The 17,718-nt window shown below is 44.2% G+C and overlaps 1 non-coding gene across 1 annotated transcript in view; it reads left to right on the top strand.

Moving 5' to 3' along the window:
• The window catches only part of LOC106609476 (uncharacterized), a 57,421-nt gene that overhangs the window by 1,246 nt on the left and 38,457 nt on the right, over positions 1–17,718 (top strand). The window lies entirely within an intron of this gene.

Raw genomic sequence — 17,718 nt, 5'->3', positions numbered from 1 at the left:
TTATCTTTATAATTACAAATCAGACATCCCTTAATCCTTATGTCCCCTAAATATGGTTCAACTGTCAAGTTAGTTGTCTATTTGGTCTTGGGGCCGTTAATAAGGGAAAACCATATATGGCGATTCTCCATCCACTCATTTTATACACAGACATCCATTGGTCTGCCGACAGTGCAACCATTGTTTATTCAGTGGGCTGCCATACAAGTCAGAGTTGCTGCTTCAACATTGGTCCACTGTCAAGGTCCAATACTAAATAGGCTTGTAAATTAACAGGCTAAATGCATCAGAAGGGCAAGTGTGTCCTCTGGATAGTCATGCAACCTAATGACTAGCTGTTCAACCCAAGACAGTATACCAGAACAAAAGCATAGGGGATTTATGTGGGCCAACTGAAATCTATGATAACATTTAAAAACAATGGGGATGCAAAACTACAAACACTGTGGAGAAGCAAAATGTGTTTTGGTCTTATCAAAACCTGGGTTTTCAATCAAATAGGTTGTCTGTCTCTTTCTATTTGAATGTGTGCCTGCACCTTACACCCTCCATACCAATTCAGAGGCACGAGGTGTTCTTGCATCACCACCAGCAGCGTAAAGATTTACTGAGAGGCTTGATATGAAATGGACTTCAAAATGTGGTCTCATCCTACTGGCAGTCATAGCAAGTTAATGACAGCCTTGATACATACCATGATACACTATAAATGATATCAGGTAAATGTGGAGTCTGAAGAGCATTGTGGTGTTCAGGTATGACGTTATCATAAATCTCAGTCAATAGAATATCTAAGCTGTTTGTCAGGCTGCTACTTCTTAAAATATACCATATTTGTATCTCTCCTGCTCATCTCGTCTCACACTGACATTGTTAATCAGATGACATGAGCATTTGTCACCAGTGACAATTATATTACACCTCAGCGAGAGGGCATACGGATTTCAAAGACAGGAAGAATTTGCACTCACAGGAGGACGAACACGCACGTTAGTGAACACGCACACACAGGTGCATGCATAGTAGTTAATCGGCATCGATAACATCTACTGACAACTGCCTCAACTCCCTCAGACAGACAATTGATGGGCACATCCCTGGCTCTTATCAGACTGGCTACACTGTGAGGGGACATATCACAGAGGAATGCCCTCTCCAGCTGGGTGACCCGGTGCCAACTGTCTGCAGCTGTCTGGCCAGAGCCGGATGATGATTCTCCAATGTCACATCCCTGGTGTGTACTGTGCCCTTTCCCATTCAGGGCATTACCATTGATCCATCCATCTATGAATTTGAGAGTGGTTACATTTCCCTCAGCTCATTCCTTTATTTTATCAAACAAAGTGGCAGGGGTTAGGCTGTTGAAATGACAGATTAGGCTTTTAAATTAGCAAAATGTCTTATTGGTGGGTAATGAACCCTACATTGACCTGCTGCTATATTAACCCATAAAACCATTGTGGTTCAAGTCCCTCTGGAGCTTTTCTGTAGTGTCAGGCTTGACCTTTCAGTAAGAGTCAATGAGGCATCCTAGTTCAGGGTTTCCCAAAGTGGAGTCTGTGGGGATACTGAAGGGGTTCCATTGCAAGACCTCAATATATGTCTATATATATATTTTTAATACCCTTTTTATGAATATTGCTAGCAAGAACAGTTTAATGAATTTTGTGCGAGATGCGTGGAAAAAGTTTAGAGGGTACAATACAATGTAATATTATTCATCCACAATTTCTGTTCTTAAACTTTTAGATGCCCAACATGGGCATGGGAGGCTCACAGGGATATTTGTATCCACAGTACGCCATCATTTACCCTTTTTTTTCTACTCAATTCTTCTTGTATTCCCCCCAAATGTTGTTTTGAACATAATGCAGTGTAATTTAAGCTTTAAAACTGCAGCTCTTTCACTCTGCCCTATCGCAAAATGTGTAGAATTGCAAGAAATTAGCTTTAAAACTGCAAAATGTTCTCTCTGATTCCAGAGAATGTAAAATGTTCTTTCTCAGGGTCCGAGACTTGATTAGTCTGGCCATGCACTGCAGAAGTCATAGTAAAACTGCTTGTATGCTATTTTAATCACACTCTAAATAGGAGTTGTGTTCTGATATTCTGAGAGGGTCCCTGATATATTTGCTATCACAGAAGGTGTCCCTGATGGAAAAAAACGTTTGGGAACACTTCTCCTAGAACACTGACGGCAACCTTCATGAGTTTGTTTTGACGACGTGCTGATGTTTAGTTTTGGTGGTTCAGCTGACATTTCTGAGTTGTAAACTAATTCCACGGTCACAGATTGATAATGGTCACAGGTACATGATCTATAGTCCTAATGGTGATTCTATAAAATCAATACATTTTGGATTTAATCTAGTAGACAATTTCTCTAATCAGGCCTAGGTTACATGGGTAGAATATCCTTCAAAAGGACACACAGACAAACTAAATAGATGTAGCCTATGACCTTAAGTACTTTTGTCACAACTTTTAATATCATTGTGACATATCCTTGCTGTCACTTGAAAGACATTGGAATGTGATACATTTTATATTACTCCGCAAAGAGAGATCCTATACTGTAGCTCTCGACTGTTCTGGGCTCCATTTTCTTTGTGATCAAAACAAAAGACTTCAGAGGCCAAACTCTCGCTCCTTTCTCCAGAAACGATAGAAATGTGTGAAAAAAATTGGTCGTTGATTGGCACCCGCTGTGCCTGCGTTTGATGTAAGTCGGAAGCGAGGGCTTTTTTCCCCTCTCTCTCTGCCTGTCCCATTCTTTTTGATCAGCCTTTTCCAATTGGAGTTTAAACAAATTCACCAGCCGCAGAATAAATAAGAGAGCAGAAATGCCAAAATAACAGCAAGTCCCGCCCCTCACCACCTTCTCTATCTAACACAACCCCCCCACACACACACTCTTAACATACACCTCATAGATGTTTTTCACCTTCTACCACTTTATAAACAAACAACACACTCTTAACATACACCTCATAGATGTTATTTCACCACCTTCTCACCACCTTCTCTATCTAACACAACCCCCCCACACACACACTCTTAACATACACCTCATAGATGTTATTTCCCTCTCCTACTCTCTCCCCCTTGTTCTCTATCCAATCTTCCATTTGTGGGCTTTGGCACTGTAGTGCCAGGGTTTTGATAGGTCCTCTCAGGATCCATTTGCCAATGCCGTGCGGACGCGTTCGTTAGCATCATGTCCGCCTTCGTTAGTCTTTGTTTAGAGGCTGAAGGCTTTGTTCCTTTTCCAATTTAACACATTGTCCGTGGTGTTTTCGACAATGTTCGCATCTCTCTGCCTTCTCCTCCCTCTCCATCTCTTTTGCGCTCTCTCACTCTTTTATTCTCTCTCTCATTCTCTTTTTCCCTCTTGTCTCTGGAGAGGTACATTGTATATTTCACCATCAAATAATACTGAGTGAAGCACAGCTGTTTGGCACTGTGTTGTGCATCACGTGCTTCTATAAGTGGTGGTTTCAATTTAGTAGGAGGAAAGAGGTTTACAGTAGGATTAGCTATTGTGAAATATATAGCATTTCACCATGCATTGAGTCACTTCCTGTTTGTGTGTTCTACTGACTAAATTGTACTACAATGGCCTATCAAACTGGCCCTGTGAATCGTCTGTTTACTGTGGATGGTGATGGTTTTAAGTGGGTGGCCGAGAAGGTACTTGCTGTTGTCGACACTCGGTTTCAGCAATTGAGATGTGAGGCCACTACCTTTTTAGACCCACAGACAACATTACTTACACAATTATAATAGAGTAGGTTATTGAACTTGATGCTCTTCTAAGTTCCATGTTGTTGACCAAGCCCACTGGGCAAAAACGGGTTGAATCAACGTTGTTTCCACATACTTTTAACTAAAAATGAAATGTGATGACATTGAATCAATGTGGAAAACTGATTGGATTTGCAAAAAGTCATCAGTGTAAGGGAATTTAGTGTTTTTATCACCCAACTTTTAACCTAAATCTAATGACAGGGTGCTTGGTTGAATTCACGTTAGTTGACAACTCAACCAAATGTAAATCAAAACTAGACGTTGAATTGATGTCAGTGCCCAGTGGGATGCTTCATTACGTTTCCATGCTCATTACATGCGGACTCCATGTGTGCACACCAATCGAACATATCTATAACCTCTCCCTTTCTCTATACTTGTGGTTGTCTCCGAAGATGGCTGGCAGCCATTGCTGTCCCAGAATCCTTCTCTACTGGTGCGGTGGCTCTCACATCCCCAGTCCAAAATTTCCCCTTCCTCCGCCTCCCCCTTCCTCCCCCTCCTTCTTCATGGGCTGTCCTCCAGTCGTCTGTGATCCTGTTTCACACCGCTGGTCTGCGTCCGCCTTTTCCCCACCAAGGCCGTTTTATCTCTCCTGCAGGGTCTTAACAGGGCTCTGCGTGTGGCCCAGTGGCTTACAAACATGCGGCCTTCACGCAGCTTGCCAGCAAGGCCCAGAGAAGTCTCCACAAATACCAATACTCTTTTGACAGTAGGAAGAAGACTCTTTTCATTGCTTTTTGTTGGTTTGTGGGGCAAATCTGTAGCTACATCAAACTGTTGTTTACCAGTAGGTCTCTGGCTCTTCAAAACTGACAGCATTAATCCTTTGAGCTAAAGCCAAGGTTGTAGCTCCTGGAGGCAATTGCTGTCTTTAGGTCAAAGACAAGGTGACACCATAACCTCCAGGCTGTCAATACCTGACTAGAGATTTAGACTAGCACCCTTTACAAATGTCTGGCATCACACATACCTTCAACATAACTATGCAGTGCAAATAGCTTACTTCCTGTTCAAGTAAAATACATTTGTATTTGTAACATGCTTTGTAGACAACAGGTGTAGACGAACAGGGAAAGGCTTACTTACAGGTCCTTTTCCAACAATGCAGAGTAAAAAATAAGATAAACGAATAATACACAGTGAATAAGGAATATAAATAACATAAAATATCATGGCTATATACAGGGAGTAGAGCAATAACATGGTTATATACAAGGAGTGGAACAATAACATGGCTATATACAGGGAGTAGAAGTACCAAGTCGAGGTAATTGAGGTAGCTATGTACTCTACATACAGTATAGGTAGGAGTAAAGTGACTAGGCAACAGGATAGATAATAGACAGCAGCGAGTGTGTGTGTGTGGGGCGTCAGTATGCATGTGTGTGGGCGTAAGTATTGTGTGTGTTTTGGGGTGTCAGTGTAAGTACTGTATGTATGAATGTTTGGGTAGTGGCCAGTGTGTGTCCATAGAGTCAGTGCAAGAGAGTTAGTGCAAAAAAGGGTCACTGCATTTAGTCCGGATATCCATCTGATTAGCTATTTAGCAGTCTTGTTTAGAGGTCTTATGGCTTGGGGGAAGCAGCTGTTCAGGGTCCTGTTGGTTCCAGACTTGGTACAACGGTACCACTTGCCGTGCGGTAGCAGTGAGAACAGTCTGTGGCTTGGGTGGCTGAAGTCTTTGGATAAAAAAATGTGACACCGCTTGGTATAGAGGTCCTGGATGGCAGGGAGCCCCGCCCCAGCGATGTACTGGGCTGTACACACTACCCTTTTTAGTGCCTTGCGGTCGGATGCCAAGCAGTTGCAATACCAATTGGTGGTGTAGCTGTATAACTTTGAGGATCTGAGGGCCAATGGCAAATCTTTACAGCCTCTTGAGGTGGAAGAGGTGTGGTCGTGCCCTCTTCACGAGGGAGAAGAGGCGTTATAGTGCACTCTTTAAGGCTGTGTTTGTGTGTTTGGAGTGATGTGGACACAGAGGAACTTGAAACTCTTGACCCGCTCCACTAATGCCCTGTTGATATGAATGAGGGCATGCTCAGCCTTCCATTTCCTGTAGTCTACGATCAGCTCCTTTGTCTTGCTGACATTGAGGGAGAGGTTGTTGTCCTGGCACCACACTGCCAGGTCTCTAACCTCCTCCCTATAGGCTGTCTCATCGTCGATGGTGATCTGGCCTACCACTGTCTTGTCATTGGCAAACGTAATAATGGTGTTGGGGTCATGTACGACCACGCAGTCGTGGGTGAACAGGGATTACAGGAGGGAACTAACCACCCACCCCTGAGGGGGCCCCTTGTAAAGGGTCAGCGTGGCAGATGTATTGTTGCCCCTTCACCACCTGGGGCCAAGCCCATCAGGAAGACCAGGATCAAGTTGCAGAGGGAGGTGTTCAGTCCCAGGGTCCTTAGCTTAGTGATAACCTTCAATTTATATTATACCTCTACAATTGCTCAGAGAAAAATAACAAGTAATTAAATAAAATCTCTAAAAGATAGGTGTCTTCAATTAACCATTTCTTTGTGGATTTTGATGTGCGCTTGGGGTCATTGTGTTGCTGGGAGATCCACTTGTTGATCATGTTAAGTCTGTCAGGTTGGATGGGAAGCATCGTTGCACAGCTATTTTCAGGTAATTCCAGAAATGTTTGATCGGGTTCAAATCCGGGCATTCAGAGACATCAAAGCCACTTCTGTGTTGTTTTGGCTGTGTGCTTAGGGTTTTTGTCCTGATGGAAGGTGAAACTTTACCCCAGTCTTAATGTCTGAGCGCTATGGAGCAGATCTCTCTGTACTTTGCTTTCCCTTCGGTGAAGCATGGTGGTGGCAGCATAATGCTGTCGGCAGTTATAATGAACACGATGGGAGACAGAGAGCTGGTTTCAAGCGCAGGGCGCAGCAGGTGTTTATTATTAAAGGACCACAGGAGGAGGCAGGTAGCTGGGTCCAGGAGCAGGCAGAAGGTCATACACAGGGGGTCCAAACTACCCAACAGTACAGGCAGGGAAAAGGCTACTAACGTCGTCCGGGAGATCAGGCAATAGGTTGATAACAGGCTAAAGTACAGGCAGGGAATCGGCAAAAGGTGTTGTTAGTGAGGCAGGCAGGGAATAGGCGTTGTTAGTGAGACAGGCAAAAACTATCATATACGGGAGGATTAAATTACAGGAAAAACAGAGCTCCGAATAGAAGTGTGTCACAAAACAAACAATACTTCACAATGATTGGGTGCAAAAACTGGAACTAAACAGTGTGTGATAAAGACATACAGGTGTGTGATCAGGTGATCAGAATTCAGGTGATTGGGATTTGGAGAGTGAGCTGCGTTCAGGGATTGATGTGTTTGAGAGTGTGAGCTGGAAAGTGATCTATGTGTTTGAGAGTGTGAGTTGGAAAGTGATCTATGTGTTTGAGAGTGTCAGCTGGAAGCAGACGTTACAGTACCCCCCCCCCCCCCCCCCCCCACCCCCCTACCCTCCACGGGCGGCTCTACTTTTGGTCATGTGAGTCACAAGACCAGTCCCGAGAGGTTGTCCGTCCAGTGCATTAATCCTAAAGGGAGGATTAACAGGGATTAGTTTGACACTTAACTGTTTTGCCAATTGTTCATCAATGAAATTACCTGCGGCCCCCAAGTCCCTCCACAAACTGAGTGACCCCATTTGCAGAAAGAAGAGCCGGGATACCAAACTGCCTTTTGGCAATATTCAAAAACGTAGAGATGCTTACCCGGGCGGAAGTGGGGGGGTTGTGGTCACCCCTTCGTGGGGGGGGTGGGACAGCTATTGAGTAGGGGGTTACTCTCTCCACAATAGAGGAACAGGTTTTCACGTAACCTCCGATGTCTCTCGGCAGGCGTGAGAGGGGCGCGGCCGAGTTGCATGGGTTCAGGGCAATTAGACCGTGGTGGACGAGAGACCAGTAGGTTGCCAATGGATATGGACATCTATATTGGTTTAGGTCCGTTAAATCTCCTTTGCAGGCCAGTTTGGTCTGTAACTTCCAATTTAGACCCCTCTGGTAGACTGTAAGGAGAGCTGGTTCCCTCCATCCACTGCCGGCAGACATGGTGCGGAACTCCAGGGCAAACTCAATGGTGGAGCGACGGCCCTGTTGCAACTCACATAACAGGTCCCCGGTGTGACAACCTGAAACTGAATGGTTGAACACTTCCTGCGTGGAAACGTGATTCAGAGGACAGATCAGAACTTTGAGCGGCCTACAGGGCTGTGACCCAATCCAGAGCTTTGCCTGTGAGTAGGGAGATGATCAAGTCCACCCTGTCTTTGTCAGAGGTGAAGTCTGCGGGGTGATGGTCTATGTACAGGTTACATTGCATGAGAAATCCTTGACATTTCCCTGGGGAGCCGTCGTATTTATTAGGCATGGATTTGGGGGAGATGAATGAGAGGAGGCTGTGGCACCTGATATTGGTGAAGGAGGAATGGACTGGCGAAGGAGGTCGCAGAGTTTAGCGATTCGTTCCTCCTGTCGGTCTAGACGTAGCTGCAGCTCCGCTGAATCCATCTGTCGTTTTTGGTGATGTATTCTGTAATGAACACAATAGGAGACAGAGCTGGTTTCAAGCGCAGGGCGCAGCAGGTGTTTATTATTAAAGGACCACAGGAGGAGGCAGGTAGCTGGGTCCAGGAGCAGGCAGAAGGTCATACACAGGGGGTCCAAACTAGGCAACAGTACAGGCAGGGAAAAGGCTAGTAACGTCATCCGGGAGATCAGGCAATAGGTTGATAACAGGAAATTCAATAGGCTAAAGTACAGGCAGGGAATAGGCAAAAGGCGTCACTAGTGAGGCAGGCAAAAACTGTCATACACGGGAGGATTAAATTATGGGAAAAACAGAGCTCCGAATAGAAGTGTGTCATAAAACAAACAATACTTCACAATGATGGGGTGCAAAGAACTGAACTAAATAGTGTGTGATAATGACATACAGGTGTGTGAACAGGTGATCAGAATTCAAATGATTGGGATCTGGAGAGTGAGCTGCGTTCAGGGGATCTATGTGTTTGAGAGTGTGAGCTGGAAAGTGAGCTGCGTTCAGGGGATCTGTGTGTTTAAGAGTGTGAGTTGGAAGCAGATGCTACAGCAGTGGTGTAAAGTACTTAAGAAAAAATACTTTAAAGTACTACTTTACTAGTTTTTTTGTGGTATCTTTACTTTACTTCACTATTTATATTTTTGACAACTTTTACTCCACTACATTCCTAAAGAAAGGAATGTACGTTTTACTCCTTACATTTTCCCTGACACCCAAAAGTACTCGTTACATTTTGAATGCTTAGCAGGATAGGAAAATGGTCTAATTCACGCACTTATCAAGAGAACATCCCTAACAAAAACCCTAAACACACAGCTAAGTCAACACAAGAGTGGCTTTGGAAAATGTCTCTGAATGCCCGGACTTGAACCCGATTGAACATCTCTGGAATTACCTGCAAATAGCTATGCAGCGACGCTCCCCATCCAACCTGACAGAGCTTGAGATGATCTGCAGAGAAGAATGGGAGAAACTCCCCAAATACAGGTGTGCCAAGCTTGTAGCATCATACCCAAGAAGACTCGAGGCTGTAATCGCTGCCAGAGGTGCTTCAACAAAGTACTAAGTAAAGGGTCTGAATACTTATTTCCGTATTTTTTTATTTATACATTTGCAAAAATGTCTAAAAACCTGTTTTTGATTTGTCATTATGGGGTATTGTGTGTTGTTTGATGAGGGATAAAAAAAAAAAACTATTTTTACAATAAGGCTGTAACATAAAATGTGGAAAAAGTCAAGGGTTCTGAATACTAGCCTATTGGCATGGAGGTGGCGCCTAATTGTAGATTTGGAGACCCTAAGATGCGACAGACACACACACACACACACACACACACACACACACACACACACACACACACACACACACACACACACACACACACACACACACACACACACACACACACACACACACACACACACACAGAGCCTGGCTTGATCTGGCACTCTGCCTCCCTCAGGCTATTTAACGCGGGGGCTGTAACCTAAAGACTACCCTCAGAGACTGTGGCTTTCAATCTGACCACTTTCCTGCTCTTATCTGGTGAAGAGGCCATTTTAATAGCTTACAGCCAGTGCTCTATCAGGCAGCCGACTGTAGTGACGATGGAGATAAGGCTGACATGGAGTCAGGCGAGACTAACAGGATAAGAAGACCACAGAAAAACAGGGGGGTTGAGTCTTCCTCAAGGGAAAACACTGGCCTCAGGAATGCTGAGAAATATTAATGAGGACCCCATTCAATTAATTAAAACTAACATTGTTCCTTGGTTCCCGGGAACCAGCAAGAATAGCATGAAATATCTGGTAGTCAAATACTATGACATAGTGATATAGCAGTCAATGGAATTGGCAGTTAAGTGTTTGTGTGTGTGCAGGCGTACTGTGGATGTGTGTGTTTGTCTATGTGTATTGTAAGTATTTAAATGAAAATTGACCAAGTTTTTATTTGTTTTGTCATTTTTTGTTGGGAGGTTTACAGGTCCAATATCAAATTCTGTTAATATACACTGCTCAAAAAAATAAAGGGAACACTTAAACAACACAATGTAACTCCAAGTCAATCACACTTCTGTGAAATCAAACTGTCCACTTAGGAAGCAACACTGATTGACAATAAATTTCACATGCTGTTGTGCAAATGGAATAGACAACAGGTGGAAATTATAGGCAATTAGCAAGACACCCCCAATAAAGGAGTGGTTCTGCGGGTGGGTACCACAGACCACTTCTCAGTTCCTATGCTTCCTGGCTGATGTTTTGGTCACTTTTGAATGCTGGCGGTGCTTTCACTCTAGTGGTAGCATGAGACGGAGTCTACAACCCACACAAGTGGCTCAGGTAGTGCAGCTCATCCAGGATGGCACATCAATGCGAGCTGTGGCAAGAAGGTTTGCTGTGTCTGTCAGCATAGTGTCCAGAGCATGGAGGCGCTACCAGGAAACAGGCCAGTACATCAGGAGACGTGGAGGAGGCCGTAGGAGGGCAACAACCCAGCAGCAGGACCGCTACCTCCGCCTTTGTGCAAGGAGGAGCAGGAGAAGCACTGCCAGAGCCCTGCAAAATGACCTCCAGCAGGCCACAAATGTGCATGTGTCTGCTCAAACGGTCAGAAACAGACTCCATGAGGGTGGTATGAGGGCCCGACGTCCACAGGTGGGGGTTGTGCTTACAGCCCAACACCGTGCAGGACGTTTGGCATTTGCCAGAGAACACCAAGATTGGCAAATTCGCCACTGGCGCCCTGTGCTCTTCACAGATGAAAGCAGGTTCACACTGAGCACGTGACAGACGTGACAGAGTCTGGAGACGCTGTGGAGAACGTTCTGCTGCCTGCAACATCCTCCAGCATGACCGGTTTGGCGGTGGGTCAGTCATGGTGTGGGGTGGCATTTCTTTGGGGGGCCGCACAGCCCTCCATGTGCTCGCCAGAGGTAGCCTGACTGCCATTAGGTACCGAGATGAGATCCTCAGACCCCTTGTGAGACCATATGCTGGTGCAGTTGGCCCTCGGTTCCTCCTAATGCAAGACAATGCTTGACCTCATGTGGCTGGAGTGTGTCAGCAGTTCCTGCAAGAGGAAGGCATTGATGCTATGGACTGGCCCGCCCGTTCCCCAGACCTGAATCCAATTGAGCACATCTGGGACATCATGTCTCGCTCCATCCATCAATGCCACATTGCACCACAGACTGTCCAGGAGTTGGTGGATGCTTTAGTCCAGGTCTGGGAGGAGATCCCTCAGGAGACCATCCGCCACCTCATCAGGAGCATGCCCAGGCGTTGTAGGGAGGTCATACAGGCACGTGGAGGCCACACACACTACTGAGACTCATTTTGACTTGTTTTAAGGACATTACATCAAAGTTGGATCAGCCTGTAGTGTGGTTTTCCACTTTAATTTTGAGTGTGACTCCAAATCCAGACCTCCATGGGTTGATAAATTGGATTTCCATTGATTATTTCTGTGTGATTTTGTTGTCAGCACATTCAACTATGTAAAGAAAAAAGTATTTAATAAGATTATTTCTTTCATTCAGATCTAGGATGTGTTGTTTAAGTGTTCCCTTTATTTTTTTGAGCAGTATATTTGGTAGAGGTTGACCGATTAATCGGAATGGCCGATTAATTAGGGCTGATTTCAAGTTTTCATAACAATCTGTGATCGGCATTTTTGGACACCGATCATGGCCGATTACATTGCACTCCACGAGGAGACTGCGTGGCAGGCTGACTACCTGTTATGCGAGTGCAGCAAGGAGACAAGGTAAGGTGCTAGCTAGCATTAAATGTATCTTATAAAAAACAATCAATCTTAACATAATCACTAGTTAACTACACATGGTTGATGATATTACTAGTTTATCTAGCTTTAGTTCCATTTTCTACCCTTCTTTCCTCTCCTCCCTTGCAGCAGAGGGCTCTAGCTCTTTGGTGCATTAACATTACAGCTGAATGGATTCTGTATACAATTAGTTGCTTATAATCGATCCGGTGCCTGTTCATTTATCATTGAATCATAGCCTACTTCGCCAAACGGGTGATTTAACAAGCGCATTCGTGAAAAAAGCGCCTTTCTTAAAATCAATACACAAGTATATATTTTTAAACCTGCATATTTAGTTAATATTGCCTGCTAACATGAATTTATTTTAACTAGGGAAATTGTGTCACTTCTCTTGCGTTCTGTGCAACAGAGTCAGGGTATATGCAGTAGTTTGGGCCACCTGGCTCGTTGTGAACTGTGAAGACTATTTCTTCCTAACAAAGACAGCCTACTTTGCAAAACGGGGGATGATTAAACAAAAGCGCATTTGTGAAAAAAGCACAATCGTTGCACGAATGTACCTAACCATATTTTTTTGAGCAGTATATTTTGGCTGCCACTGAAAAGAAAAACAATAGTAAGAAATACAAATGACCATATTGAGGATATTGTAATAGTCAAATTGGTAGTTAAAGAAAAATAAATAAACAGGTGGGCCTACACCCCCAACTCCCCATCCCATCCCCCCGGCATCCAGATAAAACCCTCCCCATACCACCCCTTCCCCGTGGGCCTGAAAGCAAGGAAAGTAAAAACATCAATATACAAAAGAAACGTACATTTTTCAGGACCCTGTCTTTCAAAGTTAATTTGTAAAATCCAAATAACTAAACAGATCTTCATTGTAAAGGGTTTAAACACTGTTTCCCATGCTTGTTCAATGAACCATAAACAATTAATGAACATGCACCTGTGGAACGGTCGTTAAGACACTAACAGCTTACAGACGGTAGGCAATTAAGGTCACAGTTATGAAAACTTAGGACACTAAAGAGGCCTTTCTACTGACTCTGAAAAACACCAAAAAGAAAGATGCCCAGGGTCCCTGCTCATCTGCGTGAACGTGCCTTAGGCATGCTGCAAGGAGGCATGAGGACTGCAGATGTGGCCAGGGCAATAAATTACAATGTCCGTACTGTGACGCCTAAGACAGCGCTACAGGGGGACAGGACGGATAGCTGATCGTCCTCGCAGTGGCAGACCACGTGTAACAACACCTGCACAGGATCGGTACATCCAAACATCACACCTGCGGGACAGGTACAGGATGGCTACAACAACTGCCCGAGTTACATCAGGAACGCACAATCCCTCCATCAGTACTCAGACTGTCCGCAATAGGCTGTGAGAGGCTGGACTGAGGGCTTGTAGGCCTGTTGTAAGGCAGGTCCTCACCAGACATCACTGGCAACAACGTTGCCTATAGGCACAAAGCCACCGTCGCTGGACCAGACAGGACTGGCAAAAAGTGCTCTTCACTGACGAGTCACGGTTTTGTCTCACCAGGGGTGCTGATCGGATTCGCATTTATCGTCGAAGGAATGAGCGTTACACCGAAGCCTGTACTCTGGAGCGGGATCGATTTGGAGGTGGAGGGTCCATCATGGTCTGGGGTGGTGTGTCACAGCATCATCGGACTGAGCTTGTTGTCATTGCAGGCAATCTCAAAGCTGTGCGTTACAGGGAAGACATCCTCCTCCCTCATGTGGTACCCTTCCTGCAGGCTCATCCTGACATGACCCTCCAGCATGACAATGCCACCAGCCATACTGCTCGTTCTGTGCGTGATTTCCTGCAAGACAGGAATGTCAGTGTTCTGCCATGGCCAGCGAAGAGCCCGGATCTCAATCCCATTGAGCACGTCTGGGACCTGTTGGATCGGTGGGTGAGGGCTAGGGCCATTCCCCCCCAGAAATGTCCCGGAACTTGCAGGTGCCTTGGTGGAAGAGTGGGTTAACATCTCACAGCAAGAACTGGCAAATCTGGTGCAGTCCATGAGGAGGAGAAGCACTGCAGTACTTAATAATGCAGCTGGTGGCCACACCAGATACTGACTGTTACTTTTGATTTTGACCCCCGTTTGTTCAGGGACACATTATTCCATTTCTGTTAGTCACGTCAGTGGAAATTGTTCAGTTTATATCTCAGTTGTTGAATCTTATGTTCATACAAATATGAACACATGTTAAGTTTGCTGAAAATAAACACAGCTGACAGTGAGATGACGTTTCTTTTTTGCTGAGCTTATATAGATCCCAGGCTGGGGTTGGTGGGACAATTTACATTTGTATCACAAACAATGTTTGAGAAAATCATGATGAAAGTAGCCATTTTAGGCCCTTTTTAGACCTACAGTTGAAGTCGGAAGTTTACATACACCTTAGCCAAATACATTAAACTAAGTTTCACAATTCCTGAAATTTAATCCTAGTAAATATTCCCTGTCTTAGGTCAGTTAGGATCACCACTTCATTTTAAGAATGTGAAATGTCAGAATAATAGTAGAGAGAGTGATTTATTTCAGCTTTAATCTCTTTCATCACATTCCCAGTGGGTCAGAAGTTTACATACACTCAATTAGTATTTGGTAGCATTGCCTTAATTGTTTAACTTGGGTCAAACTTTGAGTAGCTTTCCACAAGCTTCCCACAATAAGTTGGGTGAATTTTGACCCATTCCTCCTGACAGAGCTGGTGTAACTGAGTCAGGTTTGTAGGCCTCCTTGATCGCACATGCTTTCTCAGTTCTGCCCACAAATGTTCTATGGGATTGAGGTTTGACCCAATTCCTTGACTTTGTTGTCCTTAAGCCATTTTGCCACAACTTTGGAAGTATTCTTGGGGTCATTTTCCATTTGGTAGACCGATTTGCGACCAAGCTTTAACTTCCTGACTGATGTCTTGAGATGTTGCTTCAATATATCCACATAATTTTCCTTTTTTATAATTTGACCTTTATTTAACCAGGTAGGCTAGTTGAGAACAAGTTCTCATTTACAACTGCGACCTGGCCAAGATAAAGCAAAGCAGTGTGACACAAACAACAACACAGAGTTACACATGGAATAAACAAACATACAGTCAATAATACAATAGAGAAAGTCTATATACAGTGTGTGTAAATGAGGTAGGATAAGGGGGTGAGGCAATAAATAGGCCATAGTGGCAAAAGTATTACAGTATGGCAAATTAAACACTGGGGTGTTCCTACCTCATGATGCCATCTATTTTGTGAAGTGCACCAGTCCCTCCTGCAGCAAAGTACCCACACAACATGATGCTGCCACCCCCGTGCTTCACGGTTGGGATGGTGTTCTTCGGCTTGCAAGCCTCTCCCTTTTTCCTCCAAACATAACGATGGTCATTATGGCCAAACAGTTCTATTTTTGTTTCATCAGACCAGAGGACATTTCTCCAAAAAGTATCCCCATGTGCAGTTGCAAACCTTAGTCTGGCTTTTTTATGGCGGTTTTGGAGCAGTGGCTTCCTCCTTGCTGAGCGGCCTTTCAAGTTATGTCGATATAGGACTCGTTTTACTGTGGATATGATACTTTTGTACCTGTTTCCTCCAGCATCTTCACAAGGTCCTTTGCTGTTGTTCTGGGATTGATTTGCACTTTTCGCAACAAAGTACGTTCATCTCTAGGAGACAGAACGCGTCTCATTCCTGAGCGATATGACGGCTGCGTGGTCCCATGGTGTTTATACTTGCGTACTATTGTTTGTACAGATGAACGTGGTACCTTCAGGTGTTTGGAAATTGCTCCCAAGGATGAACCAGACTTGTGGAGGTCTACAATTTCTTTATCTGAGGTCTTTTTATATTTCAGATTCTTCAAATAGCCACCCTTTGCCTTGATGACAGCTTTGCACACTCAACCAGCTTCACCTGGAATGCTTTTCCAACAGTCTTGAAGGAGTTCCCATCTATGCTGAGCACTTGTTGGCTGTTTTTCCTTCACTGTGCAGTCCAACTCATCCCAAACCATCTCAATTGGGTTGAGGTCGTTTGATTGTGGAGGCCACATCATCTTATGCAGCAGTCCATCACTCTCCTTGGTCAAATAGCCCTTACACAGAATAGAGGTGTGTTTTGGGTCATTGTCCTGTAGAAAAACAAATGATAGTCCCACTAAGCGCAAACCAGATGGGATGGTGTATCGCTGCAGAATGCTGTGGTAGTCAAGCTGGTTAAGTGTGCCTTGAATTCTAAATAAATCACTGACAGTGTCACCAGCAAAGCACCTCCACAGCATTACACCTCCTCCTCCATGCTTCACGGTGGGAATCACACATGCAGAGGTCATCCGTTCACCTACTCTGCGTCTCTCAAAGACATGGTTGTTGGAACCAAAAATCTCAAATTTGGACTCATCAGACCAAAGGACAGATTTCCACCGGTCTTATGTCCATTGCTTGTGTTTCTTGGCCCAAGCAAGTCTCTTCTTATTATTGGTGTCCTTTAGTTGTGATTTCTTTGCAGAAATTCGACCATGAAGGCCTGGTTCACGCAGTGTCCTCTGAACAGTTGATGTTGAGATGTGTCTGTTACTTGAACTCTGTGAAGTATTTATTTGGGCTGCAATCTGAGGTGCAGTTAACTCTAATGAACTTATCCTCTGCAGCAGAAGTAACTCTGGGTCTTCCTTTCCTATGACGGTCATCATGAGAGCCTGTTTCATCACAGTGCTTGATGTTTTTTGCGACTGCACTTGAAGAAACGTTCAAAGTTCTTGAAATTTTCCGAATTGACTGACCTTCATGTCTTAAAGTAATGATGGACTGTCGTTTCTCTTTGCCTATTTCAGCTGTTCTTGCCATAATATGAACTCGGTCTTTTATCAAATAGGGATATCTTCTGTATACCACCCCTACCTTGTCACAACACAACTGATTGGCTCAAACGCATTAAGAAGGAAAGAAATTTCACAACTTAACTTTTAAAAAGGCACACCTGTTAATTGAAATTCATTCCAGGTGACTACCTCATGAAGCTAGGAAGAGTCTTGGTGGTTCCAAACTCCTTACATTTAAGAATGATGGAGGTCACTGTGTTCTTGGGGACCTTCAAGGCTGCAGAAATGTTGTGGTACCATTCCCCAGATCTGTGCCTCGACAAAATCCTGTCTCGGAACTCTACGGACAATTCTTTTGACCTCATGGCTTTGTTTTTGCTCTGAAATGCACTGTCAACAGTGGGCCCTTATATAGACAGATGTGTGCCTTTCCAAATCATGTCCAATCAATTGAATTTACCACAGGTGGACTTCAATCAAGTTGTAGAAACATATCAAGGATGATCCATGAAAACAGGATGTTCCTGAGCTCAATTTCGTGTCTCATAGCAAAGGATCTGAATACCTTATGTAAGTAAGGTATTTCTGTTTTTTGTTTGTAATAAATTAGCAAAATGTATAAAATCCTGTTTTCGCATTGTCATTATGGGGTATTGTGTGTAGATTGCTGAGGATTTTGTTTTATTTAATCCATTTTAGATTAAAGCTGTAACGTAACAAAGTG

This window comes from Salmo salar, chromosome ssa07 (assembly GCF_905237065.1).
Source record: "Salmo salar chromosome ssa07, Ssal_v3.1, whole genome shotgun sequence".
Taxonomy (NCBI): domain Eukaryota; kingdom Metazoa; phylum Chordata; class Actinopteri; order Salmoniformes; family Salmonidae; genus Salmo; species Salmo salar.
Note: the sequence above shows the minus strand (reverse complement) of the source record. Positions and strands in the feature narration are given on the sequence as shown.